Genomic DNA, 17,671 nt, shown 5'->3' with positions numbered 1-17,671 from the left:
TCTCAAGGTCCTGGGACTGAGCCCCACGTCAGGCTCTGTGATCGCCTTGGAGTCACTTGCGGATTCTCTCCTTCTCCCTTTGCCCCTCCCCCTGCTCATGTTTGCTCTCTCTCAAATAAATAATCTTTAAAACAATCGAACCAAGAACAGTGTGTCTTGTTTCAGCTATTGAAATGTTAGGCATTATAGTATATGTTTTTGTGTGGTTTAGTTTGGGTCTTCATTCTGTAACCCGCCATGAGAAAAGCATGGCCCAAAGAATCTGTTGCCCTTCTACCCGGGCCCCAGAACAAACACGCATGAAGGAGATCTGAGCCCAACCCACAGCCTGGAGTCACACGCAGCTGACTCACGGCCTGAAAGATCACTATCCAATGTAGATCCGCCAGACAACCGTTGACCTGCAGACCCATAAGTGTAAGAATAAACATGTATTGTTGTAAGCCACTGTACTGTGCAATCATTCGTATGCAGCTTTATTGCAGCAATTGACTAGCAAATTAGTTTTCTGTGCCCCAATTAGGGTGTCTGCTTCTTGAGACGAGAGGCCACGATGATAATTTCCATCTCTCTCATGCCTTCCAAGATGCCATACCTCGTAGATTCTCAATAAATACTTGTATACTAAAATAAATAAACAGAGGACCAAATGATCAAAGAACCGTAATGGAGAGAGGCATGGCACAGGGGTGTAAGGAAGTAGAAAGTAATAGAGGTGCATGAATTGGAAACGGGAGAGATGAGTCTAGAAGCAAGGGAAAGATGACATGATCCATGCCCAATTAAATGATCAGAAGTTACCTGTCTTTTGTTTTAAGATGCTCACATGTTCAAAAGACCCCGGAGGTTCCTTGTGACTCAAGCCATCTTTGAAGAGCATTTTTTTCCCCTACGGTACACTCTCATAAATCTTTGGGGACTGCTCGCAACCAAACTCCCGTGCCCGTCTGTAGCCACCTCTACTATTAGGGAAATTGACAAGGATAAAAAGACTGAACCTCGTCTAAAAACAATCAGCAAACAACATACCTGGAAAGTAAAACCTTCCTACTCCTCCTTCAGGTAACCTTGTCTCTGTGGAATGATCTAATCTGATGTGGGCTGTTTATGGTCACCTTGACCCACGGGTCATTTTGTTTCTTGAAAGGCCTGTGTGATGCAGTATCTGAATCAGCCTGGTCAGCAGAGGTCTATACAGCCTGCTCTCCCCAGGGCAGAGCTTGGGGGCTGAAAGCAGGTCTCTGCAGCAGCCATGCTCCCAACTGGGACTGTTGTCACATTCCCTTAGAGCATGTGTCATGGGCCTGTCATTAGAATTACTACTTACGAGACACATCTTGAAGGGTGCAAAACTCATTAGTGTCTTTGGGGGAACCTTTCAAAGCTTTTCCTTACAGGAAACAACACACACACATACACATACACACACACGTGCATATAGATCCACCATAGATACACACACACACACACACATGCATATAGATCCACCACAGATACACACACACACACACACACATGCATATAGATCCACCATAGATACACACACACACACACACACACACACACGTGCATATAGATCCACCACAGATACACACACACACACACACGTGCATATAGATCCACCATAGATACACACACACAAACACCCACGTGCATATAGATCCACCACAGATACACACACATACACACACGTGCATATAGATCCACCACAGACACACAGACACACACACGTGCATATAGATCCACCACAGATACACACACACACACACACACACGTGCATATAGATCCACCACAGATACACACACACACACACGTGCATATAGATCCACCACAGACACACAGACACACACACATGCGTATAGATCCACCACAGATACACACACACACACACACATAAACACACACGTGCGTAGAGATCCACCACAGATACACACACACACACGTGCGTATAGATCCACCACAGATACATACACATACAGACACACACAAACACGTGCATATAGATCCACCACAGACACACAGACACTCACACACGTGCGTATAGATCCACCACAGATACACACACACACACACATTCGGCTGTGTGCTGGAGAACAAAGAGAGGCTGCATTTTGCTTGGTGTCAATCAGCACTTGAGATTAAAGTTGTTGTTTTAAGCATTTGAAAGCTATACCCACCAAACTCATGCCTTCTCTGCCTAAGCTCTGAACTTCAAAAGGAATACTTCATAGGAAAACACATACACACACACACACACACCTCCAAAAGTGCTGTGAGGACCTGAATGCATTTTGCTCCCATTTCTATACATGAAGGCTGGTAGGCCGTACACCTGCAAAGCCATGAACGTTGTACAAAGCCACGGGGAACCCAAACCGTCCGCCATGACACCTGAGCCATGCTGACATACACGGGACAGCGTGTCGGTCGATGTGATGGGGAGCACTATACTGAATCCCACTTCCAGGTTGTTTCAGGCTGAAACAAAACTTGTTGTAACAATAACTTATCCTGAAATCTCTGGAATATAATTTCCTTTGTATAGTCTATACTTAGCATCTTGCTACAAATGAAACTTATCAATATAATATGCCGAATTCCCACTGAGCATATAATATCATACTATTAAAACTTTAGCATTAAAATGTTCTTAATTTAGATGCCATTAACTCAGATTTCGTGGTAATTTGGACAGACAGTGTGAGTCTTACAAAAATAACATTTATTATTGTTAAGGATTACAAAAGCAATGTTGCTCAGAGATACATGTAAGTGTAAAGAAGAAAAATTAGCATCACCTAAATCTGAATAGAAAAAAGAACTGTGTAACTTTTGGCATATTTCCTTCTCATTGTTTTCAACACATAGACTTCATCTTTCCACATAAAATTGGGGTTGCATGGATAATATTATTTTTAATCCTGGTTTTATTCCCAATATGAGCAGTTTTTTCCCCAGAAGTAATGATTTTTGAAAATGTGTTCCAAGGATTTCATCTCGTTTTACTGATGTCCCATAGTTTATGTAGCTACTTTTCCAAGGTTAGATATTTATGGTGCTTCCCAATTTTCATTTTCACGTGTAACACTGAAATGAGAACTCTTACATGCGAATGTGAGTGTTTCTGATTTTCTTTTGATAGAAGGGAACTGTGTTAAGTCTTAACATATATTATCAAATTCCTTGGCAGATTTGCAACAGCTGACACTCCCGCACAGGACCTAAGTTCATGACTCCACATCCTCTCAAAGACACCATTATTTAATTTTAAATTTCAGAACATGATGAGTGAAATGTATTACTTCATGGTTTCACTTGCATTTCTTTCTACTGAAGGTAAATATTTTCCCTTAATATTTATTGTCATTTGTCTTCTTGGATGACTGGTCACTTTGTGTGTGTTCATCATAAACTGGAGATTTTTGAATTGGGTCATTCTACATATATTTCTGTATTTTAATTATTTTTATAAAAGGATTTGTCAATTCATAAATTTTCCCCCAGATCATATTTACTTTTATTTAAATTTTTTTTCACTCTGGTACTAAATTTTAATATTTTTATATAGCTACATATTTTAATAATTTTCATTATAATTTTATTTTTTACATCAGAAGTCTGGCTCATCCTAAAAGTAGGTTAATCTTTGCCTTTGTGTTTTGTTCATTTTTATTTTTACTATTTGGTTCATTTAGAATTATTTTGGTGAGTAAGCTTCAACCTGAATTTTCTGTCTTTCACAAATAGGCAGTTTTGCAAGTATTCTTGATTACGTGATCCATTCTCCTCCCAATGGTTTTTAGGGTGCGATGAGTGCGTTTATGTATTAGATCCAGTGCTACTGAGTTTCTCTGTCATTCCTTATGTTGGAACCTTAATGATTCAAACAGGAGAACGTGGTATATCACCCCGGATGGCAAGTGCCCTAATTTTTACTCTAACTGTGCAAAGGGAACTTCCAGTTGAAGTTTGGAACAACCTTGCCCATTTGAAAAATCTCTACTGAGATTTTGATCGGTACGTGATGGGAAAACTTAGATATATTTGGGAAAATTGAACATCATTATAATATTTGCTCTTTCTAACTGGAAAGATGGGTTGACCCTAAATTTACTAAAATCTTCATTTATTTCTGTCTCAGGGAGGACTTAATGTTTTCTTCGAGTAGTTTCTTTGTCTGTTACTACTGACTTTTAGTAAAGTTGTTGATTTAAAACATTTTTTATTACACTGTACTTAAATTCTTAGAGCTTTTTAAGCCAATCACCTTGTTTTTCATGTTTATATTCATGCCATGGGCAAATGATACATTTTTCATCTTTGTTTTTAAGTACCATATCAGTATTTCATTTCCATGTGTTATTTCTATGACCAGAGCTTTCAGAACATCATTTGATGAACCATGATAATTTGTAAGCTTGCTCATTTCTCATCCAATGATTGGCTGAAAATACCTGCCTTTTATTAAGCTTTTAAAGTTCCTCGTTTTCTAAGAGCACCCCCACCCCACCCCAGGATTTGGGTTTAATTTTATTGTGTATTTTTTCTAAAAAATATTTATTTAAATTCAATTACTGTGTATCTTTTAAAATCTTTTTTTTTTCTTATTGACCTGCTAAGGTGATGTATTTTATTAGCAGATTTTCTAAAATAAAAATATCTTCTTATTCTTGGCACAAGCCATAATTGGTTGTGGAGGACTATTCTTTTAACATATTCTACTTTTGAATTATGTCAGGGGGCATACATTAAAACAATACTGTAACCAGAAGTCCCCCCACAGATGTAATTTGGGGGGGTAAGATTTTAAAATTAAGAATTTTTTAACGATGTAACTTACCATTTTAAAGTTTAGAAAGCACATTTAACATTTAATATAGTCCTGTTGTGACCTACTGGTTTTCTTTCTTTCTTTTTTAGATTTTGTTCATTTATTTATTTGTCAGAGAGTGAGCGAGAGAGAGAGAGCATGAGCAGGGAGGAGGGAAAGGGAGAAGCAGGCTCCCTGCTAAGCAGGGAGCCCAATGCGGGGCTTGATCCTAGGACCCTGGGATCATGACCTGAGCTGAAGGCAGACGCTTAACCCACTGAGCCACCCAGGTGCCCCAATGACATATTTGGTTTCATTTAACTTACTTTATACAGCTAAGTAGTATGTGTGCGCCTTAGTTTAGTACAATATTTACAAATACAGTTTACATTTGGGAAATTCTCCAATTTTCAGAGACTGCTTTGAATTAGGGAGGTTTTAATGCACCCCCAGGAATGGAGAACAAAGTCTCTGAAACTGGGTTAGCATCTTCTCACTGACGACTACCCAATGCTTTAAAGTGACCAGCCACCTTGCTGCTGGTTTCCGCCATCAAGGCTCTCGATAGCCTTGCCAATCTTAATTTCTTTCGTTACTACCATGAAACACGTTTCAAGGAGCAGAATCAAATCGAGATGGCGGGATTCAAAAATTAAAGATCCCCATTGCCAAGAAGTCCGTCCATGGCTGACGTTCAGAAAAGCAGCGACTTAACGCTTCTTCCTATAACATAAGTAGTTGATACACTTCTACAGCATTCTCTTGACATTTTCATCAGTTGCTCCTTGGATGTGTGCCTTGCTACTATTGCCCAAAGTCCGCAGAGCAGGGGGCCCTCTGTGAGTTTAGTGCCTTCTTTAATCATCTCCTACGTACCTTTATATATGGCACTAGGAATGCATGAGCACTGGGGTTCTGGCTGCTAACCTGTCTCACCCGTTCCTTCCAGCCAGACTGGCCAAGCTGCGGTGGAGGAGGCCTGGGGAGATCGGCTGGATCACCCCTTATGGCTGTGCCCCAGTCATGTTAGGTGTGGATTAAACTTTTTGAATTCATAAACTCAATTTAATTTTTTTAAAAAATCACCCAAAAGCTGCTGTTTGCACGGAGCCACACTACAGCATAAAGAAACTCAGTCTGATTATGTGAGATTTCTTTCTTCTCCCTCAGTAAATTAAAATCATAATTTCTACTGATTGGGTATCAATATCTAACTAATCTCAATATTTTTAAAACTCCTTAAAAATCACCCATCACGCTTTTTCACTTTTAATGTGATACATGTATCTCACATAAAGCCCATAAATTAAATAATAGTAGGAAGATGGAGTGCAGCAGATAAATCTTTATGTGATTCATCAGACTCACATTAAACTTTACTATGTCCAGATTATAAAATATCTTCATAAGATATTAGGGGGAAAAAACCCCTAGGTTCCTTAACCTATCTCAGAGTCTAGCAAATTAGGTGGAAATTAATCTTTTGCTTTTTTTTCTTTTTCATAATTTGAAATACAGAAAATATATTCTGTATTTTTAAGGCTTACACTAAACAAATTCCATTGTTGTGATAGGTAATAAGGGAATGAAGAAAAGTGGGAATTAATTAAAATTCAGGGAAAAATATAGCAATGGTTAGAATTCCTCTCAAATGCAGTTATGCTTTTATATTTTGATCTCAATGTAGACACGGTGTACACCCGCATTTCTAGACAGTAAGTCCATAAATTTCTTGGCGGGGGGAGGGGTGGGGGGTGCCGGGAGTCCGAATTTCCCAAATATGGCCTGCTTCTTCAATGGCTTGACAAGATAAGGTCAACGCCCATTGGCTGCCCAGGCACAGGGGACCGCGTCATCAGTGTGGCCGGCATTCTGCGAGTGCTGGGACCCAGCCCCGTGACCACACTTTCGTGTGTCTTCAGAGACGTGAGGAAAGGAGAAGGTACCAGAAGGGGGACTGCGGGCTTGCAGAGTGGACAGCAAGCACCAACACTTTTACATATTATGATAACAACAAGGACAAAGGGTTAAAGGTGGCTATTGCTAATTCCAAATCTCACCAAGAACACTGTTTCTGGCATGAACCAAACTCCCCACACACGGCATCAAAATCCTCACAAAAGGCAACTTGTAAGAAGATGATTACCAAGCACATACATGAAGACAATGTGTTCTTTGTGATCAATTAAAGTGCAAGATTAGTCTGTAGCGGGGCGTCTTACAAAGGACCCTTTCTTCTCAGTACTTCAGAAAAGGCAGATCTATCAAACTTATGATAATGCATTGCCATGCTGATTTAATTGTCAATTACATATTACTTAAGTGTACTTTAATGATCTATATAAAGCCTTATTTTTTTTTTTTTTTTACTTCTAATAGCTATTAATGGTTGTTAAAGAAAATGAAACCACTTTACTGAAATGTAATGTGGCGGTCTATTAAGAATAAGTTTTCAAAATGATAAAATACTACCACGAAAGTGTGAACCCTGTACCTTTTAATATTCCTGAGTAGGTCAATCTTTATTCCGCTGGAAGAATATTTCCTTCAAATTGCACACAATTACAGTTTAAACATCTTCCTATGTGTTATATATAGAATAAATCTTCCCTAATTCCCAGTCAAATGCTTCTCCAGAAGATGGGGAAGGAGTGGGGGCAACCTATTATTACATTTCCTCCCAAAGTTTCACAAGGTTTGCAATGTGGGTCGTTAGAATGAACTTGGGCAAACACACCCACACCCCTTGGTTCCCTTCATCTCTGCACTTGCCCCTTGCTTTGAAAATCGTTACAAGAATGAATGAGATCACATGAGAAAAATGTCTTGTGCTCTACCTAAGGACACACATTTGATCAATTCTAGATGCGGATGTGCCCCACTTAACACAACGGAAATATTTCTCTCTTTTTAAAAAGATTTTATTTATTTATTTGACAGAGAGAGACAGCAAGAGAAGGAACACAAAAGAAGGAACACAAGCAGAGGGAGAGAGAGAAGCAGGCTTCCTGCTGAGATCATGACCTGAGCTCAAGGCAGATGCTTAAGGACTGAGTCACCCAGATGACCCACAAAACAAAAATATTTCTTAAAAGAAGTGTTGTTGACATTCATATATTAAAATACTATTTTAGATATACTAGAGGGCCTGGCTGATTAAACAAAATTTGCAGTGAATTCCTTTAAGAGAGAATAGTTGTTTTGTAAGCAAATTATTTCCTAGTGTATCTGTAAGCCTGACTTTCTGAATGGACTGTCTTTAAAGGGGGACTGTCCTGCTCTAAGGACCTCTGAAAATCCACGACTAAAGACAAGCTGAAGATGTACCTTGCACTATCCTCTAGGACACCCACTAGACAAGGAGCTATTAGGAATAAGAAATTAAATATAATTAGAGTCAGAATAAAACAGCATCAGGCTTATGTCCACATAACCTAAAGTAATTTAGAGACTTCACAATTATCCCTTTAACTTGTAACTGTAAGACAGTTAAATAAGCCAAATTAGTGAAAGCAAAATACCTATTTTAGATCCTTCGTTTATTTTATTGGGCCGCCTACATTGATCACATTAAGCAGCTATCTCAAGTTTATTTAATTTTGTATTTTACAGCCAGATGTCAAGGGTGCTGGAAAGAAGATGGATTTTAGAGTAAGACAGAGCAGAGAGTGCAATTCTGACTCGGTGACCTGCTGTGGTTCCCTGAGCAAGTTTCTTATCTGAACCCACCCCCCCGCTCTGGAAAGCAGGAATGATGCAAACCTTACTTGCATGTTGCAAAGATAAAATAACCGAATAGACAACGTAATAGACACTTCATAAGTGTTATTGCTCCTTATGATCTCTCCATCCCTGAGGTCTTAAAAAAAAATCAGCAAACTCATAGAGATGAGACTTCATGCGCCACTCAGTAGTTCAATAACTGAATGCAGAGGGTACATGCAAATTGAAAGCCTGGCTTTTAAATCATTGAGGGCAAGGTTCAAAACCTACATTTAAAAAATATGTATATATTTATATATATATACACACATATATATCTTCAATAGCGCCTAGCAGAGCATTGGGCCTTTATGGACAATAAAAATCATAGATCGAATTTCCGAGTGCAGGGGAAGAGCTGCACTATATATGTATTTGCTCTTCAGGCCAACCAAGAAAGCTGTGAGGTGAGGGAAGATTTGTCAACTTGGGTACAGGTTACTTATGAAGACCCTCCCCCAAACACCCTTGGTTTATTTCACTATAACGTGTGTATATAATGCTATATAGGGATATGGGGTATTTAAGTAAAAATGTTTAAAGTACATCATTCAAGTGTTTCACTAGTTTTATTTAATATTTTCATCTTGTATGAGCCCATGTCTCTGAAATTATCTTCTGGAAAACTAGAGAAAATTAGTACCCCAGCCAACCTGCCAGGTTAAGATGCAGCCTTCAGGGGCACCGGGGTGGCTCAGTGGGTTAAGCCGCTGCCTTCGGCTCAGGTCATGATCTCGGGGTCCTGGGATCGAGTCCGAGTCCCGCATCGGGCTCTCTGCTCAGCAGGGAGCCTGCTTCTCTCTCTCTCTCTCTCTCTCTCTCTCTACCTGCCTCTCTGTCTACTTGTGATCTCTGTCTGTCAAATAAATAAAATCTTTAAAAAAAAAAATGCAGCCTTCAAGTCAGTGAAGGGTTAACAGCCCCATTCACAGAGCAGAACTGCTGGGGTAAGGGACTTCTTTAGCATGTAATCCTGACAACATACTTTTTGACAATTTAAATGCATAAATATAGAAGCATGGTGTTCCCATAAAATTTCCAATGTGAAAAAAATCGAGAAGAAAGCTCTAGTAGATCCTGAGAAATGAAAGTCACTTCAAAAGCAAAATAATTTGAGAAATTGAAGGTTTGGGGTAGTTACGAATAAGAATGGAAAAACTGGAAAGTGCTTGATACATTAATTAGCTTTAAAATAGCTGCAGGGAAGATGTAATACTCCAGTTGCCTGACTGAATATGCCTCAGGTCATAAAATGAAATCGAGTCTGGAGACGGAACCAATTTCTTTCCTTCACACCAGAGCTGAAAGTACAAGGCGATAGGAAGGTGTGAGATATACTTTCTTAACATTCTCTGATTCAACGATTCAACGAGGAGCTCCTTCCTGGCATCACTGTCCCTCATTCTGACCTCCCCTCCTTTCTCTTAGGCCTCTAGCCTGGCGGGACTGGGTTCTATTCTACCCTTTCTTCAAGGCACCTAGATGTTTCTAGATTAGCCTAGATGAAGTCTGCCCCCAGGACAGCCAAGTTCATACATTTCTATTGCAGCTAAAGGTTCATTTCCTATTAATCGGGAAGCTGGTTTTGTCACTTGAGAAATAGAACATGAGGGGCATGCTTTTGAAGGGTTTGGGGTCATCCTACACCTCAACCTATGATTTCTGTGTGATCCAAGAGTGCATAATTTCAAGGGCTGGGGTGCCAGGAAGTAGAGGAGGTGGTCTACGGAGGAGTCAGGAGCAGAGGCTTAGAAATGTGAGAGACCAAGGTTGAAATTCTGAGTAACTGTGTGGCTGTTGTAAAGTCTCAATTTTCTCAGTCCTAAGATGAGAATAATATAATTTTACCTGCTCAATAGAGTAGAGAGGATTAAATGAGGAAATGCACGAACAGGGTTTGGCACGATGCCTCACATGAAGAAAGTGCACAAAAACTTTAGGTATTATTATTACTGTAATATCTCGGCAGGAAAAGGTGAGTGCAAAATGTAATAGAATTAGTGAAGCCCTAGAAAGGGGAGTAGCTATAGACAGCACTGTTCAAAACACTTACGTTTCCTAAGAGTCTCAGTGAAAAGAATGCATGCTTGGGCACCAGACGATGACGTATATATCTTTGTTATTTATAAAACAGGTGTAGCAACACAGGGTTTTACACATATAGATGCCAACCTGTGCAGTACTTATTAACCTGTGCAAATGGCTGTAGTTGCAGATTGTCCAAGCATCAATCTATCAGACCACAAGCATCCTCCTTCTTCTGGCTATTACTTTTTAGTGCTCTCAAAATGTAGTAGGAGGGTACTGCTAAGTGAGTGGCAAAAGCCAATAAATGCTTTGACAGGTGAGTACAGTTGAGTGAGTTCATTCCCCCCACCCTTAGCCTTTCAACAAACCACATTGTTCTAACATCTGCACTGACTTAAGAGAAAAGATCTTTGATTACAGGTATTTTCTAGAAGTCTGTATAATAAAGTGGGATCCAAATGAGAAGAAAGGAATGAGATAAGTAGGGAACATTCATTCATTTAATAGTATTACTGGGCAGCTAATATACACCAGCTCTGGGAATTCAGTTGATATGCCGTGGGCCACTAACCCAGAGCCCTCATATGCTAGTAGTTCAGGATTTTGTCCTTTGGTGTAAAAACCTACGTGTAGATATGTGCAAATTAATGCATGATCCCAGGATAAGTATTGAATAACAGAATTAAAACTTAAAAAAAAGTAAAGGAGGGCAAAGGTGACGAGAAGAAGGTAGGGTGGGTTAAGGGGTATTTTATATATGCTGGTAAAGAAGGCCTTTCTGCCTTTTGCTCATCTACTGCGAGAAGGAAGACCATCTCGGCAATCGGACCATAGACATTCCAGGAAATGTCGACATCGCTCTGAAGGGATGCATTGTTATTGTGAAGGGCCCCAGAGGAACCCTGCAGAGGGACTTCAATCACATCAGTGTGGAACTCAGTCTTCTTGGAAAGAAAAAGAAGAGGCTCTGAGTTGACAAATAGTGGGGAAATAGAAAAGAACTCGCTTCTATTTGCACTATCTGTAGTCACGTACAGACCATGCTCTCTGGTGTTGCCCTGGACTTCGGTTACAAGATGAGGTTTGTGTACACTTGCTTCCCCCTCAACATTGTTATTTGGGAGAATATTCTCCTGCTTAAATATGAAATTTCTTGGTGGAAAACCACATCCTGGGGTTTGGATGAGGCCAGGTGTTGCTTGTTCAGTATCTCAAGCCCAGAAAGATGAGTTAAATCTTGAAGGAAATGACACTGAACTTGTAACACACTTAGCTGCTTTGATTTAGCAAGCCACCGAGTTAAAAAGCAAGGATATCAGAAAATTTGGGGGTGGTATCTATGCTTCTGAAAGAAAGAAGAGTTCCGTAAGCTAATGAGTAAGGTCTAAGTTGTCCAGCTACAGAAATAGCAAGATGCCGGATGATTTTTCAGACCTATTTGTGATATCTTAAAGATGCAATAAAAGTTGTGTTGGTTTGAGGCAGTAGAGAAGACCTTTTTGAGGGGGTGATATCAGACCAGACTCAAATAACAAGTGTGTAAGAGAGAGAGGGAGAAAGAGGAGCACATGAGCCATCAGAAAAGCATTCCAGTCAAGGAAAGGGCAAGTGCAGGCTGCTGAGGCAGGATCCTGCTGGTGTTGCTGAGAACCAGTAAGACAGCCCGCACAGCTGAGCAGATTTGCTGAGTACAGCATGGTAAGGGAGAGAGCTGGGCTGTGGAGAATGTGGGCTTTGTAGGACACAGTGAAAATAGAGATGTACCAGAGCCTCGGAGCCAAGAAGGTCTTTGAAGATAATATTCTTGGTAAAATAAGATGGATACCATTTTGGGAGGGAAGAGAGAAAATGGCACAGCTTCTTTTAAATAAACAGGGCCATCTGTAAAGATAAAACTCTATGATTTGGGAAGAGAAACTCGAGTGCATAATAGAGCACTGGCACAAACACTGGCAATGGTAGAAAATAAAATACAACCAACGCTTGACAACATCCTACATGTTTGTTTTTCCATTTGTGGCCTGTGCTTTTGGTGTCACATCCATGAAATCATTGCTAAGACTGATGTCACAATGTCCCCCACTTTCCCCCTTTTTTCTCCTAGGAGTTTTATCACTTAAGGTCCTATGTTTAAGTCTTTAATCCATTTTGAATTATTGACTTGGGTGTGTGGTATAAGACAAAGGTCCAAAAACTTCCATGCAGCCAAGGAAACCACAGAGTGAAAAAGCAACCTATGGGACCTGAGAAAATATTTGCAAATCAGATTATCTGAGAAGGAGCTAATTTCCAAAATATATCAAAAACTCCTACAACTTGGGGTGCCTGGGTGGTTCAGTTGCTTGTGTCCAACTCTTGATTTCAGCTCAGGTCATGATCTCATGGTCATGAGATCAAGGCCCACCCTAGGCTCTGTACTAGGCATGGAGCCTGCTTAAGATTCTCTTTCTCCCTCTCCTCCTGCCCCTTCACCCCGCTCACTCTTTCTCAAAAAACAAAACAAAACAAAGACACAAAAATCCAAAACAACTCCTATAACTCAACAGCAAAAAAACTAACAACTAGATTTAAAAATGGGCTAACGACATGAATAGGCATTTCTCCAAAGATGACGTACAGATGGCAACCAGGTACCGAAAAGATGCTCCATGACATTAGTCATCAGAGAAATGCAAGTCAAAACCACAATGAGCTATCACTCACAATTTTTAAGGTGGCTGTTCAATATTTTAAAAAAGACAGCAAGGGATGGCAAGGATGTAGAAAAGCCAGACCCTTGTACACAAGAGGTCAGAAGACAAAAGGCACAGCTGCTATGGAAAACAATAAGGAGGTTCCTCAAAAAAATTAGAAATAAAACTACTATATGATCTAGCTATCCCCCTTCTGTGTACATATTCCGAAAGAACTGAAATCAGGTTTTTATAATGCCATGTGCCCTTTCAAGTTCCCAGCAACATTATTCAAATAGACAAGATGTGAAAACGACCAAGGTGTCCCCTGATGGATGAGTGGATAGAAAAAATGTGTATACCCATGCATGTATACACACACACGGATATACACATACATGCATATATTCACACACACATACATACACACATGCACACAATGGGATATTACTAACCCTCAAAAAGAGAACCCTGTGGTATTTGACAACATGGACGAACTTTGAGGACCTGATGTTAAGTAACATAAACCACTCACAGGACAGACACAGCATGGTTTCATTGACTTGAGTTTTCTAAAAGAGTCAAACACATAAGAGAGATCGGAAAGGCGGTTGCCAAGGACCGTGGGGCGGGAGCGGTTGAGGGAGAGGAGGACTTGGCTAATTGCTAATCAAAGGGCATAAAGTTTCAGTTATGCAAGAGGAATAACTTCTAGAGTTCTGCCATGCAACGCTGTGTCCGTGGTTAACAAAACCGTTTTGCACTAAAAAGCAGTCAAGTGTGATCTGTGATGGCTCCTCTGTTGTTACTTTCTCTCACATTTGAAGCGACTGCAATTTCTCTTTCTTGTTCTCCTTGAATTGTTTTTCTAATCTCTTTCCTCTGTTTTTAGCAATTTATCAGGGGTGGGGGGAGTCAGATGTCTTTTAACTGAATTATGGGGCCTAGAGTCCTGGTTTTTGCCTCGTGTTGACTTGACACTGTCTTCTTTATCACCTTTTGTTTTTGTCTCTACAAGGGCTGTCAACATTCTCTCATTATAGAATGTCCATTGGCTTTCTTCAAACCACCCTGGGAACAGAGAAAATCTCTTTTTATCAAGAAGGGGCTGGAGACAGAGTTATGCAAACCTTTGCAATTATAGAATTTTCCTCCTTCAGTTTATTAGTGTCATTATTCCATTTTCCCCCGATTCCCAAGCTTTGCCAAATATGTTCTGAGGTCGTGCTGCTCCTACAAGCATCATAAAGTTTGATTTGCTCTCTAGCGGAAGCACTCTGCAAATTGTAGAGTTATAATCCAATGTGATTTTTACGGTAATTGTCATTATCATTACTGATTATTTAAGCAACTCCCACAATGCCCTCCCATCTTCTTGGATTTACAACTTGAAGTCTGCAAACCAGGGACTTCCTGGGCCTCATCGCCTCTGGCCAGATGGAAGACACATGCCTGGAACCAAGAGAACAAGGGAGGCTGTGCAGGGGGAACCCCCAATACACTCCGCCTCGGTCTTCTCTTGCTCTCAGGCTCCTGTGTTTCAATCACCTGTCCTCCCAGAAAATGCTGGCCAAACCTGGGGCCAGAGAATGAAGAGACAACTTCAAGGGCAGAAGACTGGATCTTGACTGTTGGAATACAGTTTCTAGGGTTTTTGAAATAAGAAATCCGAATCCCAGAAATGGACTATGAGGTAAACACCAATTGGGTCCTGCCCAGGAGCCCAAACTGGTTCCCAACTTCTCAAAAGACGTGATATATGCTTCCATACGATTCTCCTTGCTCCTGAATATTTTTGTAAGTTTCTTCACAGGCATCAGAAATCCTGATATCGTTTGGAAACCAGCTTTACAACTGTCTCTTACTAGGCTCCTAACTTTTTCTCCTCTCTTCCTGTTCAGTTTGCAGGCTTGGCGTGATAGCCTCCGACAAAATCAGGAGAAGTTGAGGCTGGCCAATTTCTTGCTGCCCCCTGCTTCCTAGACAGTTGGTAGATGTGGCTCTCATATCCCATTCATAAGCTACTATAATATTCCAAATTGTCGTTATTGCATTCTTGGCACGTAGGGTACAATTTTGAGTTCTAATTCAATTATTTTGGATGCTGGTCAACTTGTAGCTGCCATGCTCCTACCTCTTTATGTCTCGAAAATACACAAACCCCAGCAGAGACCTAAGTGCTACCCGGGATGCTTCTGGTCTTGCCTTCTTAATTTGCCACCAATCGAGGTCATCGACAAAGACAGAAATAGAAGCAGAAAATCTTGAGCTAACCTACTTTTTAACATAGCTTTTTAAAAGGAAGCAAATCCTGTCTGAGTCACCTTTGATTGTTTTTCCCCCAAGACTGAAATGATCAGAGCAGCAAGACGGCAGTGAAATTGTTAAACTACGACAGGGCTGGGTTTTGCCAAGCATTAGGCTAAAATTAGACATTTGGTTTTTGAATAACTGAACAGTGGTGTACAACCAGCGTCTTGGGAAGTCTGGAAATGTTTTGAGAGCAGTTGTTTTGTTTTGATTTTTGAGTCATGTAATTTCGATATGAGTCAAGTATGATGATTTCACAGAAACATTTCTTGTAAATCTAGGATCGACTTCAAAAAAGAATCGTCTAATGCACCACCTTTCTCTGAAAGGGGAAAAAAATCCCCTCATACCTTCTTTAGACTTTCATTCCCATGGAATAGCCAAATAGCCGCTAAAACGGCAACATTTAGGGAACACATTCACTGCAGTAGGCACTGGTTTTAACTCTTTGTAGGAAAGACATTTATTCCTGACAATAATCTGAGGAGATGGGGGCTGCCCACATCCGCATGTTACGGGGAAAGCATCTGAGCCCCGAGGAGTCAGACATCATGTTCACGGCCATATAGCTATGAAGCGGTGGAGGCCGAATTTGACCTGAATCCAATTCCGGGGCACACAGCAGTGAACGGACTGCCAAGCAGATAGTGATGTTCCTGAATAATAAACCCAGGGAAGACAATGTGCAAAATTCTTCTATTTTCCTTTAAAAAAAAAAAAAGAACTGTACAGTTTTCCCCCATAATTTCGGAAGGGGATGACATTCCGAAAAATGCTTTCTTTCCATTTCTGTGCTTTGGAGGATCTAAATTGACTATCTCCTAATCTTTAAGAATTTGTACATTTCACACCAGGAAAGACAGTCAGAGAAGGGAACATTTTATTCCCAAGTGACATTCTGGGTTTAACTCTCCTTTGCAACAGTTTTGTTTTGAAAGATCTCTGTGGCTGCATACGAACCAGCCAGATGTCAACGATGAGTCTACCATGTACAATATTCCCCGGAGACTAAAAATACCGCTTGCTGATAGAGTATCTGGAAATACCATGCGAACACCATCGGACCTGATGCATCGCTAAGTGTCTGTGTAAACGCCTCGGAAACAACAGATGTTCTGGGCTTCTGCTGTTCCCTCTGAATAACAAAATGACTTGTGGGGAGCTGAAGTTCCCCTCACTTTTCCCCCAACAGCTCCAGGAAGAACCGAGGAGTTTTCATCCTCGCTTCGACTTCCGAAAGGAGCGTTAGACCCCTTGCAGGTCCTGGAGTCCACCTGTGGCGACCGGCAGGCTTCTGCAGGTGTTTGCCCGTGGGAAGCTGTCAAGAGTAGGTCCAAATCTGGGCAATGCTCCTGACAGAAGAAAATTAACCAGCAGGAACTTTCTAGGTACCAGAATATCTTTCCGGGACACAGATATGTAGGTGGAATCTGTAGTCAAAAATAACTCAGTGATGGGAACAGCAGAAAAGACGACAGTTGAGCCGTGCCAGCAGAAGAACAATTACCTGGAAAATGTTCTGTGAATCAGGAGGCCTGACATACTGGATGTGACCCAGAGAGGGACCCAAGGTTGTAAATAAGCAGCATTTTGAGTTCCCTCAAGGGAAAATAGGGGGCATCTCTGAAATTCAGATCCTAAAAGGCGGAGGGAAAATGACAGTCAATAGAAATGGACTGAGCTTCGAGGTCCGCCGTAAGACTGGTGATCGTCAAAACCTTAGAGCCACAAGCACTCTGCGATGCCCAAAGCCTCGCTAGGTGCCTCACGTCATCGGACCAGTCAGGAAGCTAGGACTAGAAAGCGGAACCAGGTCCTGAGGCCAGGAAAGAGGACAGAAGTAAAAGGAAACAAAATTAAAGGCGATGTCGAGTTTTCCTCCCTGAGACTGAAGACGTGGGAAAGAAGCAGGGTAAAAGAGCTTCAGGTAAGAATCACTAAGCCTGACATGAGATCAGACACGTTCACGTCACCGAGATAAATGCTGACATAACCAGCGTCTGCAGCAAGCCCGTGATGTTCGGGAGAAGCATGCCCTCTCCGCCTGAAGAGAACTGGGCTCAGTAACTTAGCAGCCGTGTCACCTGG

General features: G+C 40.9%; 1 protein-coding gene and 1 pseudogene across 2 annotated transcripts in view; one reads left to right on the top strand and one right to left on the bottom strand.

Moving 5' to 3' along the window:
- The window catches only part of CELF2 (CUGBP Elav-like family member 2), a 607,444-nt gene that overhangs the window by 321,507 nt on the left and 268,266 nt on the right, over positions 1 to 17,671 (bottom strand). The gene's annotated exons all lie outside the window — the stretch shown is intronic.
- Positions 3,811 to 16,832, top strand: LOC131838321 (large ribosomal subunit protein uL6-like; annotated as a pseudogene).

Source organism: Mustela lutreola, chromosome 8, assembly GCF_030435805.1.
Source record: "Mustela lutreola isolate mMusLut2 chromosome 8, mMusLut2.pri, whole genome shotgun sequence".
Classification (NCBI taxonomy): Eukaryota; Metazoa; Chordata; class Mammalia; order Carnivora; family Mustelidae; genus Mustela; species Mustela lutreola.
This window is presented reverse-complemented; position numbering and strand designations above follow the sequence as displayed.